Raw genomic sequence first — 18,234 nt, forward strand, 5'->3', positions numbered from 1 at the left:
GACCACAACAGCACAAATGAACTCGTGTCTTCAGTCTAATTAAATTGCTGGCACGTGAGCCTTCAGGGCTGAAACGAAAGCAGCCGAAGACGAGTGTTCCATAACGTAAGCTGGAAGCTTGTTTCTTTCTGGCACCGTTCCCGGAAAGAATGCATTTTAACAATATCAGTTCGACAATGAATTTCTAACAGTTTCTTGGAGTGGTGAGAGCGCATGCTTTGTTTGGTGACAGATTGAATAAAATCGTCCTTTGTCATTCATATTTTATTGTGATTGAATATATGCAGGTACTGTAACCGATCAGCATGGAACATAGACTGTAATGAATCCCGTTCAGCCTTTTTCAGCATAGGACTGGCAGAGGCGTGCCAGCTGTCGGTATTGTAAACAAATCTGACCGATCTTCTGTGAATTTCTAACTGAACAAAGTTTTATTGCGAGTACGAGTCCAACACTTACGATGCATAATCAATGATTGGTTGGATAAACGTTTTGTATGTCATCAGTTTAATGCCTTGTGGCGCCTGTCGCAGTGCTCATCTTAGGTACCCCAAGTTAGCTTAGTGCTTTTTTCTTGATGTAAGAAATATGCTCGTTCCACCGAAGATCTGTGGTAACTGTGACGCTTAAATACTTATAAAGTTTTCCTTCAGATAATAAATTTCCCTTTAAATAGAAGTTAAATTATAATGGTAAGCACTTTCTAGTGATTCTCATGAGTACTGTTTTTCCTGGGTTAATGTTGATTTGCCAGGTCTCGCACCATTCTTCCATTTGATGAAGAGCTTGATGGAATCGGACCTGGTCGTGACGGTTATCGATCCTGTGGTAAATTATGCAGTGAACTACAGATAACTTAATTTTGAGAGATACTTGATTAACAATGTCCTTTACAAATACCATGAAAAATAGCGGTCCCAGGACAGACCCCTGTTGAAGGCCCTACCCTACAGTTACAGGTGCCGAGCAGACATCTTCGATTGATACACATTGTTGCCGGCAGTACAAAAAGTCGTCTATTCATGCCACTGATCTACCATTTTCTAACATAGCCGTAACTTTTAACAAAAGCCTAAATGTGAACCACAGTCAAAGTGTTCTCGTAATATAAATTGCAACATGCTTCCCAGAATTAATTTGCTAATCATAAATAATAAGTAAAAGATTCGCTACTTCAACCATAGTGCATCATCCCTCACACACCTCTAAAAAGACAATGACATTAGGCGTAATGTCTAAAAGTCATTAGAAGGTTTCTTTTGTTTTATAGCGGCGTGCAGGAGCCAACTACAGGGCTTGACGTGTGCTTCCTCCACCTCTTCTTCGCACGTTTTACTATAGGTTTTCTGTTCACTGAGGATTTCTAAAGATTGCAAAGCAAGAACTGCAGTTACTAGTAACCGTACTCGCAAGCTTATTTTTGTGTGATTTCGCACAATACGCAGTGTTTCTGATTCCTGACTCTTACCGTCATCTGCTATGGCCCGCTTTTGCAATTTAGTGCTGCTTGCTCATATTGACTCCACACTCAAAACTTCCCTTCGTGGTTCTAGGACGTCAACAGTATGGGTGACTTTCAGCCTAACATCATTTACTAACGTCACTTGAGTGTTTTTTACTCTCAGCGACACACTTTTCAGCCACCATTGTATTCTGGATACATATTTCCTCTGTGGGTGCATAAATGAACATATAAAGTGTAGACATAAAATGTATGATAGCAATCGCTTGTATTCTACGGATGATCGGTTATTATTTTTTATTCGATTAACGAATATTCATTCATCGTTGTAGTCATTAATTGAATAATTGCTCTCGATGTAGGGTTTTTCATCGAATAATTGATTAATCGAAAAGTTTGCCGGGTACTCCGAAAGGTTCAAATACAGTTATCTACATTTGTAGGAACCTATCTTGATGTTTGTAAGATGGTACCATGTTGGATATGCGAGTGGTTGGCGGGGGGGCAGGGGAGCAGCGTAGACCTACAAGAGCGCAGTAAGATGTTCACCGGCTTTCCTGCGTTTTCTTTCTTATAAGAATATTTTTATTTTTATGTTGATGAAGCGATCTCTTCAAGTAGTCTCTGGTAGTCAGAGAGTGCGTTGAACAAGAATAGCCGAATGCTAACCCAAATAAACAGTATTTTTGCATAATAAAGTATTAATGAGTTTTACTTGCAAGAAAATAGTGTAAAGCATGCTTGACAATTGAGAAGTATCACAGAGCGTGGTGCAATTTATGTTCGAGATTAACCGCTTGTCGCTGAAAAAGAAAAAGATTTCTGGTAGGAAAACGTTTTACGCGTAGATGCATCACCAAGTGACTAGAATTGGGAGCAATAAGAAAGGGGTTAACCTAGTGGTTCAATATTAACAATATCATAAGAAGCCAACAAACAAAGACACCAAGGACAACACAGGGGAAACTACTTGTGCCTAATTACTTGAGCTCAATAACTGAAATAAAGAAATGATAGATTAATTGAAATGTAATTGGATAAAAAAACAACTTGCCGCAGGAGGAGAACGATCCCACGTCTTCGCATGACGCGTAAGACGAAAGATGTGGGATCGTTCTCCACCAGTGGCAAGTTGTTCTTTCATCCATTTTCATTTCGATTAATTCATAATTTTTTATTTCAGTTATTAAGCACAAGTAATTTCATCTGCTTTGTCCTTGGTGTCTTTGTTGGTTGGCTTCCTATGATAAAATTGTGAGGGAAATTTAAAATTTGTTACCAACTACAATGTCACTTAGCCGAGGCGAAATTTTTCAACGAGTCTTGCGATCTTCCTTCATTTCAAGAGCTGCGTAATGTTTTTGTGACAGACTCAGGACATCCTGTTCCTGCCCTGGAGGGCTGTTAGCATATGAAATTTTTTTTAATAAAAATAATATTCTGGGAATTTACGTGCAAAAACCATGACATGAAATTGAGGCACGCCGTAATGGAGGACTCCCAATTCATTTTTACCACCTGTTCGCTAACGCCCCCTATATTTAAGTTGAGGCGAGCGTTTTCGCATTTAACCCCAGTAGAACGGCGGCTGCCCCAACCGGGATCGGACCCGCGACCTGGAGCTTAGCAGCGCAATGCCGTAGCCGCTTTGCTACAGCGTCCGGTTGTGATACAGCGGATACGTTAAATAAGCAACGAGTTTGGCATTCCTAATAGCACAGTTGGATGGCGTCGAAATGCCGGAGTGACAAGTGAAAAGCTGAAGTCTAACTAAAATTTGCATAAAATTACCATACGCTCATGAGAAAAGGAAATTGCATGTTTAGAATGGTAAGCAATATCCTCTTTCCTACACTGCGGAGGATTGTCAGTTGGCTGGAATGTTTGGGGGATACCTACACCTTCTCTCAATGCCCACACAACCAGCATGCGAGGATATACGCTAGAAAAATACAGATTTGGGGAGCTGGAATCGGCATTAACACGTTTGGTATCTCAAATACATGGCGCGAACCGGTGCGAATGTTGCAACACTTCTTTTAGTGGACTCGGAGAGAAACGACGGTAAGCGACTGGGTTGCTATCATCATCATTTTCATCATCATCACCATCAGCCTGGCTACGCCCACTGCAGGGCAAATGCCACTCCCATACTTCTCCAACTACCACGGTCACGTGCTAATTTTGGCCCTGTTATCCCTGCAAACTTTTTTAATCTAATCCGCCCACCTAACTTTCTGCCGTTCCCTGATACGCTTCTTTTTTTTTAAACGCAGTCCGTAACCGTTAATGACCATCTGTTATCTTCCCTCCTCATTACATGCCCTGCCTATGCCCATTTTTTTTTCTTGATTACAAGTAGGAGGTCCTTAACTCGCGTTTGTTACCTGGTGGCTATAGTATTCCTTGAATTGCGAGGGCATTTCAAGCCTCTGGCTTCGGGCGGCATAGTGGCGTGTGGAGAAACATATGCGAGGCACTCGGCTGGGCATCACTTGGGACTCGCTCGAACAGTCGTCGATCGCTCTGCGCAGCCGCACAGCCACTACTCGTACTCCTCCATTGTAGCATGATTTGAAAATTTTCGCACCAGTCTTGTCAAACTCTGGAAAGCGCAAATAATTGAACTTGTTTAACCGTTTAAGACGACTAAATGAAAGGTGTGCATCTTCGAAGATTAATCGTTTTGCGGGATACATTTATTCCATTAATGTACTAATCGTTCAACGACATTCCCAATCCTATTGTATTCAGTAAATAGCTATCTTAACGCAAGCAATGTAAGCACTGTTGGCCATTGTCAGAGGCACTCACCTTGAGCCCGCACTTTAGCTACATTTTAATGCGTGTGCATATTGTCGCGACGTCACAAAACCCGAGGGACCAACGAACTTGCAAGAAGAAACAGTAACAAGAGCGGACTGCTTTAATAGCGCACGCCAAATACTGCTGCTTCTTATTCTTGATCTGCATGTTTTTTCATAAGTACTGTCATGTCTTCTTATTGTCGCGGTCTTCGCTGCAGTATAGAGGCTGAAATATATTATAGTATATGCGTCTCTTTGTATACTATGCACGCCATGTGTAATAGTACGGTGGGCGTTAGGCCTAATATAAAATTTTAGCATCAATTAAATAACGTTTCTTTTGCTCGCACGCACTCACTAAAATGCGCAGATGAATAAAAGAAAACAAAATGGGCGGAGTAATTTAGCTTTGAATTGTGTTAAAAAACTTTCAGGTATGCACCCTATGACGCAAATATCGAACAGAGGTAGATGGCTAAACTGGCAGCGACTTTTATTGATTCCTTTGAAATAACATATCTTCAATTATTTCATTTGTTCACAGTTGTACGGGAAGATACAAGGCTTAAAGACGTACGCAACTACCTCTCCCTCAACGTTTAGGTATCTGTCATTCTATGAGACGGAACGGTGTTATTTTGATACCGTGAAAAAAGTCACAGCAGATGGTTGTGAGTTTTGGAGAGGGTAAGGCTTTTGCACATCGTTAGATTGTGCTTTCGTTATGGACAAACAAGTTTTTTCCTTGCAGCCGTCGTGCGAAGTATTGCTTTGCAAACTTTACCCGTGATGGAAACAGCACAAAATTCAACGCAATGAATGTCAGCTGCAAAGGTAAATAAATGTCCGGTGGCAAATATTTTTACTGCATGAGAACGAACGCTGTATAACAAAAGGACAAAAGATACAAATGTGGTATATACAAAGCCAGCTTAGGAAGTACACAAGGTGTCACAAACGTTGTAAAGTACAGTTGCGAGTTAGAACTTGTGTAGACACTATGAGCAACCTGTATTGTGCGCTGCTTGTTTTGATAACATCGTAGTCAGAATACATCATTTATATATTTCCGGGAGTGAAAAATATCTCCGGAATATTCTATGCCAATTACAGTTTAGGAAGACGGTGACGTAAAACTAAAGTGAACAAATTTGGAACGTGTAAATTAGTGCGCGTAATTGCTGAAGACAAGCTACAGCTGCAACAAATTTCAGCTAAGGTGTTTACGGTTTTCATGATATGGTCGTAAAAAATGTTTAGTCCGACCTCTAGGTAGTCTATATAGACTCATAATTGTCTTTATGCGTTATGGACAGTGTACACAAACTCACGCTTACCTACGCTTATGTTTGCAGTTTGTTACACGCTTAGTCTAAGCGTGATACTTCTCCGCGCTTACCGATCACTCTTGCGAAGGGTGATCACCAACCCCACTTCACGCTTAGCAGAAGTGATAGAGAGACCTGTTCACAAGCTTATTGTGGCGTGATCATTATCCACGCTTAGGGGCGGTGCCTGGGGAACAGCGCCTGTAGGGGGGAAGGGGGATTGGGTGGGCGTCATACCCCATCGCAGCTCCACTACTTGCGCGGGAGGCAACAAAGCAGCACCGGTCCTTGTCGCCTTGAGTTCCGTCTCCGAAGCGAGCCTTGCTCGCCATGCTCTTCGCAGACCTCTTCTTTAACTTCTCCTTCGTCGGTAGACTGTGGTGAACCAACGGGCTATGGCAGGGGGAGAAGGCCAGTAAAGTAAAGGCTGAATATGCTGCAGAGAGATTGCGCAAGACGCTCCCGCATGCGATACTGAAACAAGTGCCAGGGTTTTGCCAAGCCCTTGAACATTTCAATGAAACCAAGTAATGCAAAACGCAAACAAGCCCCTCGGTATCTGCGAATGCAAAAGAACGAGTGCTCTCTCAACCGTTCGTGCGTCGCCACGTGTTCGAAGATAGCCAGCACTGTGCAGCACAAGGACATCTGGACGGTATTAGCCACCATTAAAACCATCGTGCTATTGCACTCTTATTCCGATTGTTGGTCGAAAAATCCTGATCAAACTATTTTTCACTGGCCTGTTTTTCTAAGAAAGGCGAATATTCTAAGTGGAGAAGAAATATGACAGAAAACTTTCTTGCAGGGGTAAATATTTTATTCATTCTGTCTATTCTCGGAAAATGGGAAACAGCGAAACGTTCATGCTTAAAAACAAAATTTACCGATCTAAAAGATTTTCATGTTGCTTAGAAAGCCTAAGACTTTCTATGAGCTTAATTTAAATGCACAACGCAGTGAAAAGTTCTGTAATCTTGTTTGTGCCATGATATTTCGCTTCTTGCTCCTGGCTTTATAATGCATTGCCCAAAGACATGCAGTTGGTCGTTTTCTTTCGCATATATTATAGCCTTTTTACAATAAAGCAATAGACACATCACTAGTGCCTTTTCTGGTTATGTGATTTCGCTGATCGAAATACATTCCTGTTCATTGCCGAAGATGAGCAGCCTTCTGGGCCGCAGGGAGTGCATTGCCCTATGAGGTCATTTAGTGGTATCTGAAAAAGAAAGCCTTAATAACCACAGTATAGTGCTTTAGAGGTGAAAACATCTTTTTTAGACTAAGAACGCTAATGACCGTTTGCTTTTTCAGTGCTTTAGCATTTTCATTTTATTAGTTACTTGTAAAATACCTTACAAGACCCCTGCACGGGGCATCCAGTAAGGTGTTCATATAACCAAGTAAGCACATAAAAGTGGCAATCTTATGACAATACGAAGTTAGCTACAAATACATAGGTGCATAGCCTAAAAGATAGAAACATGTAAGCGAGAAACTGCTGTGTAGCAGAACAATAAAAAACAACTCGATGAGTGCGTAAAAGAGTGCAAGCAAAAAGTAAGAAAAATAAATTAGAAAGTGAGTCTGATAGCATGCATTAACAAGGGTTAAGCGAGTTGAATGAGTGCGTGAACTTTACACGATAAGTGTCCGCAATTTTGTGACGGGGGGAGGGGGGGGGGGCGTTCCAGAGACGCAAGGCACGTGGCATTGCAGACCCATTAAATGCTTCAGTTTAACAGTAGATAACAGCGTAAAGTTAGCCCGAAGCTAGTAAGATCGTGTTATCTGTAAAACCTGTACAGTATCATTTCTAGGCGCACGGACCATTTGCTAGTGTAGTGGACGTACTTCCAACATGTCTGCAACAGGTCTCTCTTAAATGTTGCGATTTGGAAGTCTTCAAGAAGTAGGCAATATAGGAAAGAGGGTCAAGAATAATGAGAGCATGCTTCGAAAGACCCCGTCACATGTTCGTTTTTACAGCTCTGTACAGAAAGCGCAGAAGATTTCAGTATTTTTGATACTATCAGGATAAACCTTTTCAATTTTTGTTTATTTTCATGAATCCTATAAGATTTACTTTAAACCTTAGCTCGCTATCAAATGCGGCCTTGAAAACAATTTAACAATGTTACAAACGCATTTAGGTCAGACACGCAACTGCACCTGGTTTATCTTCATCATGCTTTCGACAAAAATGAATTTTAAGAACTCGAACCAGACTGTCACAGCATTCGAAGCATTTTCCTGTCCAAGCGAAATTGTGCTAAAAATACATAGTTACGCCTAATATCCAACACAATCAAGGTGCAAATTTTGACAAGAATGACATTATTTGGGAACTTATCTCTACGGTCTCAAAAAAAGAAAAACCGATTGCCTTTATTTATAGTACATTTTACGAAAGTAACTGTAAACATGAGAAACATTTACTGCAGGTTGTTGAACCAAAAATATATGTATTTGAATTCCTAACATGAGTTCCTTAAAATCCTTTTTTCATCCCATGCGGGTGTTGTCAATTACGCCGCGATCCTTGCTTTGCTGTCACCAGCTACGAAAGCTGTCACCAAACGGGTTTTGGGGTGTTCAAAGCAAAAATATATATGGCCGCCTTACCAGTTATATCTTTAGTAAACACGTGGGCATTGTGTACAGTGCACCTTGACGTCGCAGTAATGAAGGTGCCTTCATCACCATATTGAAATCTCCGTTCCCGAAGCAGCTACTCTTTCTACGGTCTGTAAAAGAAAAAGAAAGTAAAACAGCGTGTCTGGCTGAGATGCGAAATAATTTATGTCACTACTACTAGCTATAAAAACTAGGGAAATTTGTTTTTCTTTTTCGGCGTGAATACCAGATTTGCACGTAAATGACGAGACACGATGTATAACGAGATCAGCGACTACTGGGCTACTAGAAAGAGAAAACAATATACTATTATTTTAACACGAACCTCTTTCACAGAAAAACAGCGAAGGACGCTTAAATGCGGAAGCCCGCCGTACTTTAGTCTTCTTTGGTGGGAACTGCTGTCGCAAATTTAAGTGAACGGACGAGAGCTGTCGCATTTGTGCCGACGAGAAAGGCGTCATCCTCCGCGGCCCGCACCAACCTTATTGGACCAACGTGATTAAGAATTGTCCGCGATACAACGAAACATGGCAAAGCCTTTCACAGCACGTATGGAGGTGCATCGCGTGACATCGAAGAACGCTCGTTTTGCGCACCTGCACAACACAGGTAATTTCTCTCAAGGCTGCAATTAGTACACCGTAATGACATGGATACGCCACTAACAGGGTTCACAATCACCAGAAAAAACCCGGTACAAACGGCACAGTGGCAACTCCACGCTCCTCCCCCTCGCCCGAGGCGAAGCAGCAGCGGACACAGAGAACAGGGTCGGTGGATGAATTTGCAATTAAAAAAATAGGAAGCGAGAAACACATATTATTTGCGTCGTGAACCAGAATGTATCGCGAGGCGCGTTGCTACTTTAGCGATTGATAAAAAACCTCGCGTTTTAATCGTGGGAGCTTAGTATACTCTACGGAAATAAAGAGAAATATTCACAGGAATTCAGCAGTCCAGTGCTAAAGCTTATTGTAAAAGCGCGAGGCTTACTACTCTTTATTGGGATCAAAGCTGCTGCCCGCATTGAAGGTTCTCACTTTCCTATAAAATGCATAATAAAGGCAAACTTTGCATCAAGCGTAATACAAGCAGACAACGCATTTGAAGGCACATAAGCAGTTAGCCGCCAATAAATAGGAGGGAACCACGAGTGATGGTTATCCATATATTTCAATCATCCACAAATGGCAGGTGAGAGGTCACAATATATGCCCGATCCACATGGAAATGATGTTCGTGTGACACAAGGCGCCGGCGCGTTTTCTTTCGTAAACTCGGCACAGTCGCACTTCTTACGAATGCAACACCCGCGTTGTACGGCAAAAATGCCCGTAGAAGTGAGCACAGCGGTGCACACCAGCTATGAAAGAGACATTGAAAGCTCTGTGCGGCAATGAGCGAACGTCTTGACCATCCAACAGAGAATCCACAATGAGAATTGCCCAGAGCAGCCTTCGAACCACAGCCTTCTTCAGCCTCCGCAAGATTTGTATTATCTTCACGATGGTGAGAAGGCGCCGAGCGTTGTACTCCCTCGCCAACGCTACGTGCAGATCACGTGATATATCACATGTAAAAGCGTCGTTTAGTCGCCGTCGTTTTGGACCGACCGTTAGGGCAGGGCACGAACTCCCAGCACGAACGCCATTGCGAGAGCAAGAGCTCTGAATTGCTTGACCTACTAGAAACCACTGGAGAGGATGGCCCACTGTAGCATCCGTCTTCCTCACTGCAATTATCTTCGGGAAAGAAAAGGGAGCCGTTCGGCGACTTAACAGCTCCTTACTATGAATGGATCAAAGTACAGCTTGAAGCACTCGACGATGACAATGTGTTGTCCTCCACGGCTCATATCAGAAGACGGTTCTACGGGTTCGGTCACGTTGATGACGGTGGGTGCGCATTCGATGACATGGTAGGGACCATCGTACTTGAGTAGAGGTTTTGAAGAGAGACCAGGTGCAGCGGAAGGAACCGAGAGTCACACGAACGTTTGAGGAAGGAAGGTTGGCGCAGAAGTGGTGTCCCCGCGAGTGCTCTTAGAGCACTCTTGGTCGTTCGAGGTGAGGACCGGAGTGAGATCGCGGCATTCTTAAGCATGTCTTGCCACGGCAGAAATAGGTGCACATTGAGATCTACCCGGCCGGTATGGTAGAATTGCGCCGATATTGCGCGACGGATGCAGATCGTACAGTAAGAGAAAAAGAGTTCAAACCCAGTGGTGCTCCGAGTAGCAGTGTTCTACGCGTAGGTCACAAAGGGCAGAGTGTCGCCCCAATCCTTGTGGTACATGCCTGGCAAGCATATCGCCGGACGTACGGTAGAAGCGTTCCGTAAGGTCATTGGTTTGAGGATGGTACGCCCGGGTTGTCCGATGAACAATGCGGTACTCTTTAAGAATGGCTTCAACTACTTCGGAAAGGAAGACACGCCCCTCACCCACGGAACAGTTCCCGAGGTGGCCTGTCATGCAGGATGAATTGACGAAGCAGGAAGGTGGCCACATCGTGAGCTGTAGCTGCTGGTATGGCAGCAGTTTCGGCGTTTCGCGTGAGGTGGTCGACTGTCACAATGTCATAGCGGTTTCTGGCCGGTGTCAGGGGAAAGGGCGCATACAAATTGACGCTGACGAGTCCAAACGGCCGGGTAGGGCAAGGTAAAAGTGGCAAAATAGCTGGTGCAAGGCGGGGTGATTTCCAGCGTGACAATCTGGGCAACAGCCAACGAACAGACGGTTACCAACCAGCTTAGTTAAACACCCTTTCAACGCGGTTTCGCGATGGGGATTGTTATATGCGTGATGGACAGTTCCCACGCGATCACTCCCTAGGATGTCATGTGTGTGATTTGCGTCTGTCACACATACGTGGCTCACTCAGACTCACGCAATACCAAACCATGGCACGCAGTCTTGCCCTCAGGATTACATGAAGGAATTTCAAGCTTACTTTCGGTCCCGTGGTGCTTGAAACGTTATCGATGCCTCATATACATGCGCATCAAGCTTAGAGTTAGTGTTTAGCGTTAGATTCAGTGAGAGTTTTTTTAGAATCCATCCTCATATTCCATTGAGAAAATTTATTTGCTACATAGTGCCACACAACAATCGTGAAAAAGGGGGCTAAAAACCACTTGCTAACCCAAGTCAGTTCGTAAAACATTCTTGTAACGACGAAAGTGTAGCTACGTAATTCCCAGCCTCGTATGCTGCAGTCAAGTTGTCGTCGGCGCGGCAGCTAGCTTACGCAACAGTAATCTTCACCGGCAAATGTATGCGGGCAGCATTAGGTGCATCCTATCGCATGTAGGCACAGAACTGCCTTGTTATTAATTATGTGGTTCGGATGCTTGTTTCAAGCTTGCGCGTTATTGAAACCTAGGTTGTCATGTATATTGCATGCGTCATCCCAAAGAATGTATGGACGCTTCGCATACCTTTCCTGGGTTCTCATAGCCAGTACCTTGCGGGGATATGAGCCATTGTATTTGGAGGTTTGAGTCATTGAGGAGGATAGTTTTCTGTCGACGTTCCGTCACGATAGAATTCGGGAGTCCCAGCCATAAACAGCTTCGCTGTAATATTGCCCACGTATTTTATGATTTTTTGAGAGTGCCTCCGAGTGGAATGGTCAGAATTTGAAGCAGCTGCTCTTTGAAGTCTACAAGCGATGCGTGTTTATTTCGGGGATCGATGTATCGGAATTATTCGTCATGTGGGGGCATTAATGGAATTTGGCATGCATTAGACATAACAGCGCCGTTCGAAGACACGGCGTCCTTCATTCTTCAAGTGGCGCACGAGTTCAACTTTTCGTCGCCGCACGAAACATTGTGGTACTTTTTTGTCGTTGGCCGAAGTGAAAACAGTGGTTTGAACGTTGTGCGTAAAGCTGGAGAAGCATCAGATGGACCCGCTACTCTACATAATGGGCGAACAAGCCGCAGATACTTACGCCACTTTTGCTCCGTCCTAACAGCTCTCGAGGAGGCCTTTGTCCTGCAGTGGCATAAAAATAGGCTGCTGATAATGACGATGGTGACGTTATTGTTGGTGGTGCCTTCAAGCTTCCAAACTTTCAATGTAAGCGCTACCCCCTCACTTCTGATGCTCTACGCCGAGTCGCGGCAGGAAACATCAGTTTTACGAACTTCTTTGCCTGGACAAATCCTGATTCAATTTGTTGTCTCACGGATCTTCCCTTAGATACGTTTTCAAGCATACGCTAGAACTGGTCGAATGTGGAGCAACAACTTTCTGCAATATCTGACAACAGTATTGGGCTGTTTGCGATGGACGTGAAATCAGAAAGGTTTTGTTGTAATAGCAGACACACGCTCAATTTCACGAAAGCGAATATAACCACTTTAATGCAGTCTTGGCGGCATGATTTGTTGTTTTCGTGAGCCTTGTGTAAACGTATGTTGCCACAAACTTTCATTCAACATTAATATTATACAGTTGCGTGACTACTTTGTGGCAACTTCGGTTATAAATAAATGACGGGATAATAGTAAACCCTAGTTAACTAAACGCCTAAACACTATATAAATCGCTCCGCCATATTCCGTTTGCAGGAGATTGAAGGACGTGATAACAAATGACCTGAACATATCAACCGTGTAAGCGAACGCGTGCTATTTAAATAGAATGCACAATCCTATAAATAATTACCCAGCGAAATGCTCGTGTTACATTAAACGTAGGAAGAATGACTACATGTTATCGCTGCTCTCAAACGCGGAAGCGAAATTGTGGTGATGCTCGACCTAAAGCAGAAGAAAGGGGGTTACCGAGGTCATATCGCAGGAAGCCAACAAAGACTGACACCAAGGAAAACATAGGGGAAATTTTTTGTGCTAAATAAAAGAAATAAAGAAACGATAAATTTATTAAAATTAAAGTGCCTGAAAAAACAAGATTCCGCAGGTGGGTAACGATGGCACAATCTTCGCATTTCTCGTGCGATTCTCTACAAATTGAGCTACCGCGGCGCTGTTTCCCGTCCAGTTTCTTGGGTATTTATGGTTCCTACTAGAATCCTCAGAGTGTTAGCCAGCGCCACCACTCACAGACCTTGGTGGCGGATGTGGAACATCCTTTCTGCCGCCGGCGTCACGATAACGTTATCTCTTTGGGTGAAAGCAACCGGTCAATACACCCACACATGCTACCGGAAGGCATTAATGTTACCGGCTTCGAGACCCTAGTTATGTAATTAACGAGAACAAAGGGCGTTAACTAAGGGGTCTAATTTTTATTAGTCATACGAAACGAAGGCCACAAACTCCGACACCAAGGACAACATTGGGGAAATAACTGTGCCTAATAAATGAAATAAGGAAACGATAAATTAATGGAAATAAAATAGATGAAAAACTTGCCACAGGTGGGGAACGATCTCAGAAACTTCGGATTTCGCGGGCGATGCTCTACATATTGAGCTACCGCGGCGTGGTTTCTCCATCCACTTAAGGTAGAGCATTTAAACTAGTATTAAAGCGAAGCTTTCTTTGTTTCTTTCTTCGACTTTCCCGCTCCTGCTGCTGCAGCTGCTGTGGGCTGCTGTGGCTGCTGCTGTCGCACACAGAGCGTCGGGGGGTGCGTTCGTATAGATGACAGGTGCGAGTAAGAGGCGAAAGGTGAAGGGAGAAACTCGTTTTCACCCCACCGCGTCGAATGTGCTCAATACCCTCTGGAGCTCCATGGCCGTCGCCACATCAGCCACTTGACAGCTATAATTATCCTTGACTCCCCTCAGAAGCATTGCAGAAACTGCAGTGCTTTTCTTTCTACCAACGTGCGAGGCCAGACAACGCCACCTATTTTAGCTCAATGCCGGGAGGCTCCCTCCATGACGTAAGCCGGACGGGGCGGGCTCCGGCGGAAGCATAGGAACGCTCCAGCACAATGCCGCATAATAGTTGTGCGCTTGGCTGACTTTTTTTCGGCTACACGTGTAGTACTCTGAATAAAATTCGGCACAAATAGAAAATAGACAGACAGATGTGTTTTACAAGCACCGGCGTTCTATTAATTTATTCGTTAGAGTTTGCAGCTTGCCTTTTCTGGCCTCGTTGTCCGGGTGAGACCCCTTGTCATTCAATCGCCGCCAGAGAAATTTTTGAGGAGAACTTTGCGATGCACCACAACACATAATTCCGCGCCACCTCACTCGTGTGTTTCTTTTCACAGACGTGAAACACACACATAGATTTGTCATACAGACGATTGGTATTATGAGTCAGCCAGTCGCCGGTAGCATCCAAAGCGGTCTTCTTGAATGTCGGTCAGAAACTTCCCAAGAAGCACAAAGGAAATCTTGAGGTCCTCAAAGCAATATCTGGCGAATTCAATGAATGCTGGAGTCGTCTGGATCAGAGCGCTATGTGTCTCATCAGACAACTTACAGGCACCCGCCCTCCATTCCTTCCAAGCTTCCAACCAGTCCAAGAGATCGCACAAAAAGAAAATCCTGTAGTCTAATGGAGAAGGGTAGGCGGGTTTTTGAAAGGAATCCCTTAGTCTGAGTCATTTGAAAGGGGCGGTCACATTGACAAATTTCCACCACCTTACTGTTCTTTCTATGAAACTGGCGGATTCTTCTTGGTGTTTTAGTTCGTGGCCGGCTCCATTCACTCGAAGTGAATTCGGTCCGGACTCACCGAGTGTCTGCAGAGCAGGTTTACCCTTCTGTTTCTCAATGTCTTTTGTAGAAAGAACCTTCCTCGACAAAGTATAGCCGTACCGCAGTAACTGCTCCTTCTCTAATTTATATGCGTCTTTGATTCTCTTATAAAGCGCAAGTGCTTGGCTCAAGGAACCAGAAACACTGGTCATTTTCCTTTAACCAGTTGTTTCGCACGCATTTCAGTAAGTGCATTGTTTCAATGACAAAGAACGATCACCCGTGGAGATCTGATGGGTGCGTAAACACGAAATCACTTGCCAGTAATATTGTCGGTGCGGCTTGGGAGAGTCTTGGTCAAAGAGAACTTAAAAGACATCATTGCGCTTCGATTTACAGCGTTGTCATCAGTCACAATGCACACGTCATTCTACCCAATATTTTCTAAGCTGCGAATCACGTCTCCCAAAAACTTGCGCTGAAATACCCATTAGCCTTATGCACAGGTACAATGTGTGTTACCTCCTTAAACTTGCACATGAGGCTTTGCACCAGACTACAAATGCACTGTTTGCTGCTTCTGCGTTGTTCAATGGGATGCCAGCGATGTTGCCTCCCTTGTCGTCAAAAGAGGGCTTTAGATGAATTTCATTCACCTTCAGTGTCACGCATCTTTGCTCCTCATTCATCTCGGATATCTTCTTGGCCATGTAGCGGAAGAATATACCGTATTGATGCTCTAACTGCGGATTCATCCCGAATGATGAGCATTTTGACCGAATGGTATTTGGGTGGGGCAGGATGATGCTCCCGTGACTGCGCATGTACTTGTGTGCATGGGGCGATAATGTAAAATGTATACAGCACTACACCATGATGTCAACAGAGTAGCGGCGTCGTTCTTTTTTGTTGACATCAGCTGCACTTGCTCGGTGAGGAGTTGAATGGTCGGGAAGTTATCGTCTCCCTGGGTTGCACATATTTTCTTCAGAAGAGAAACAACAGTCTCGCAGATGTCCATATCTGAATTTTCAGAACTTGAATTCACGGCGCTATCGAACCCCTGGACTCCCTCAAGCAACTCCAGCAGCCGTCGTTTGTTGTCGACCGCCGACAGAACTAGCTTTTTGTAGCCGAGCCGCTTCACTGGTGCTCTTGCGACATTTACTGTTAGAGTTAGGTCTGCTTTTATTACAACAGAGTATTTATACCAAGGAGCCTCATCGTTACAAATGTGAGTGAAAATGACGTGTGCATTGCGTTGGACGATATGCCAAAATGTCAGCTACTTGCTCCGAACGAAGTTTGCAAATTTTTTGAAATCGCAAAGCTTGTCTGCCCTCAATCCCCTTCATGTTGCCAGTCAGCATCTCTGGTGTCTCTTTGTATTGTTCATCTAGCACTGTTTACACACTGAAGGCATGTCTGAATACCAAACCACCTTATTCTTCACAGTTACTTTAAAGTGAATGCGTTGTGACAAAGTGTGATGTGAGAAGTCCGTCATAAAGAAAGAAAAAAATGAAATAGAAATAGCTAATTCAACTCCCCCCTGAATTACCCATTTCTGGGCCATTCAGTTTTGCATAATACGCTTGTGGTGATTAACACAAAGCCACGTTGGCCTAACGCTAGTAGCACAGCACATCCCTCAAATTATCAGTTGGTACAGAACCATTGAGCATGCTGCTGGTGTTCTTGCCCCCGCTGACATACCAGTGGCACACTAACACACATTTTCTTGCTAAAGGCCCATTACAGAGACACTAAACAGAAACAGTAAATCATTTTAGACTGATAAAAGAATTTTACGGAACTTTGTATTCATGTGGCAATAAGCGGATTAAGAGAAGAGAAAATAAAGATTTTATTTTATGTAGCGCCCGCACATCACTGTGGAGCCCTACTTCAACTAAGTTTATTTTTTGACTCTTTTAGAAGAGAATTCATCAATATTGGCCAGTAGAACATTAGCTACACTCGAACAGAGACCGTCAAATTCCATATCACAGCGAGCTGGTGTAGGAATTATAAGGTGGTGGTGGCGACACCAGTTTCGTTTTTGCAAGTTGTCTGGCTTATCATGCCGATTCTCACGGTAAGAGTTGTTTTTTCGGTTTTGTAGAACAATGATTTAATAAAGCTAAAATAAATTTTCTCTTTCGTGTCCCTTTAAAGCATGCACTGTGCTACATCGCTTGGGCAACCTGCCGGCCACAAAAAAACCCACAAGTGCTTTCGTTAGGCAAAATAATTTTTGCAGAAACTTTTCTGAGGATATGCATCTGAAATTGGTTTCGCCAAGCAAATGTTCTTGTAAAAATGGACTAAATCCAATGCTTTCACCCGTGGCTTTGTGTAGCTGAAATACAGAAAGCAGTTCTCAATAAATGTCAAAATCCTGTGGGCCTTTTTTGGGTAGATAACGTCGAACACCCAGAAAGAACTGAAAAGGCAGGCCTGGCCTGCCAGCAATGACGACGTCACAAACAATCGCTGTGCATCGATGTGTAGCGCCAGGGAGCCATCGGATGCCCTCTGGAGGCATGGAGTTAGTGGGACCATGTCTGTGAAAAAAAAACAAAAAAAAATTATTACACGAACCTAAGCTGACTCCATAACAAGCCCCTAATTTTTATTGTCACAAAAAAGCAAATGCCTTCGTTTTTTATTCATTCATAAAGTGTGTGTTATATTATTTATATTTTCCTAAAAGGGGGCATATTAAGATATGGAAATAAATTTGTCTTACTGGAAGTCACATCATATGTGCGCAAAGCACACAATTCATAAATACACTAACCAAGACCTTAAATAAAAGCTAATACACTGGGACTCCACAAAACATGGTAATTAAAATTTCGCTAAGCATTAGTTTTCAGCAACAGATGTCAGATGAAATCAGGGTGTTTAGGTTCTCTTGAGCAAAAGGGTCAGCAGCTCCCATCTAGCGAGGGAAGAGCAGAACCGCAGTGCCCCCAGAAAGTTAATATAGGCAAAAACAGGCCCTTCATGCAGTCCAAAAAGAGATTAACACGACTGTGCTCCAGTCTAGCTATTTTATATGTTAATAGCTCCTGTGTCTTGAAGCACTTACCTCTGTTAAGCTAGCATCAAGTGATTCATTGCAGCGGCCTGCAGCGAAGTTGAGGGCGGCAAGCACATCATCCTCTGCAAACAGTGAGGGAATGCACTTCAGTACTATTTTACTACAAGACTGACTTATGAGCTATACATACATTTCATGTAAAGAAAGAAATTAGCTAGAGCTATGCATGTATCAAGGCATAGTTACTTCATGCATAGGGCTATAAAGGGACAGGGCACACACTTTGCCATTTCTGTGACGCTGCTACATGCTGGGC

General features: G+C 43.6%; 1 long non-coding RNA gene across 1 annotated transcript in view; it reads left to right on the forward strand.

Moving 5' to 3' along the window:
• The first annotated feature begins 4,950 nt into the window (after window positions 1–4,950).
• LOC129385647 (uncharacterized) overlaps window positions 4,951–18,234 on the forward strand; it is a 46,271-nt gene continuing 32,987 nt past the window's right edge. Inside the window, exon 1 of the long non-coding RNA XR_011895551.1 lies at window positions 4,951–5,103. This is a non-coding gene — a long non-coding RNA (uncharacterized lncRNA). The remainder of the gene's footprint in view (window positions 5,104–18,234) is intronic.

The sequence above is a fragment of the Dermacentor andersoni genome, chromosome 7 (assembly GCF_023375885.2).
Source record: "Dermacentor andersoni chromosome 7, qqDerAnde1_hic_scaffold, whole genome shotgun sequence".
Taxonomy (NCBI): Eukaryota; Metazoa; Arthropoda; class Arachnida; order Ixodida; family Ixodidae; genus Dermacentor; species Dermacentor andersoni.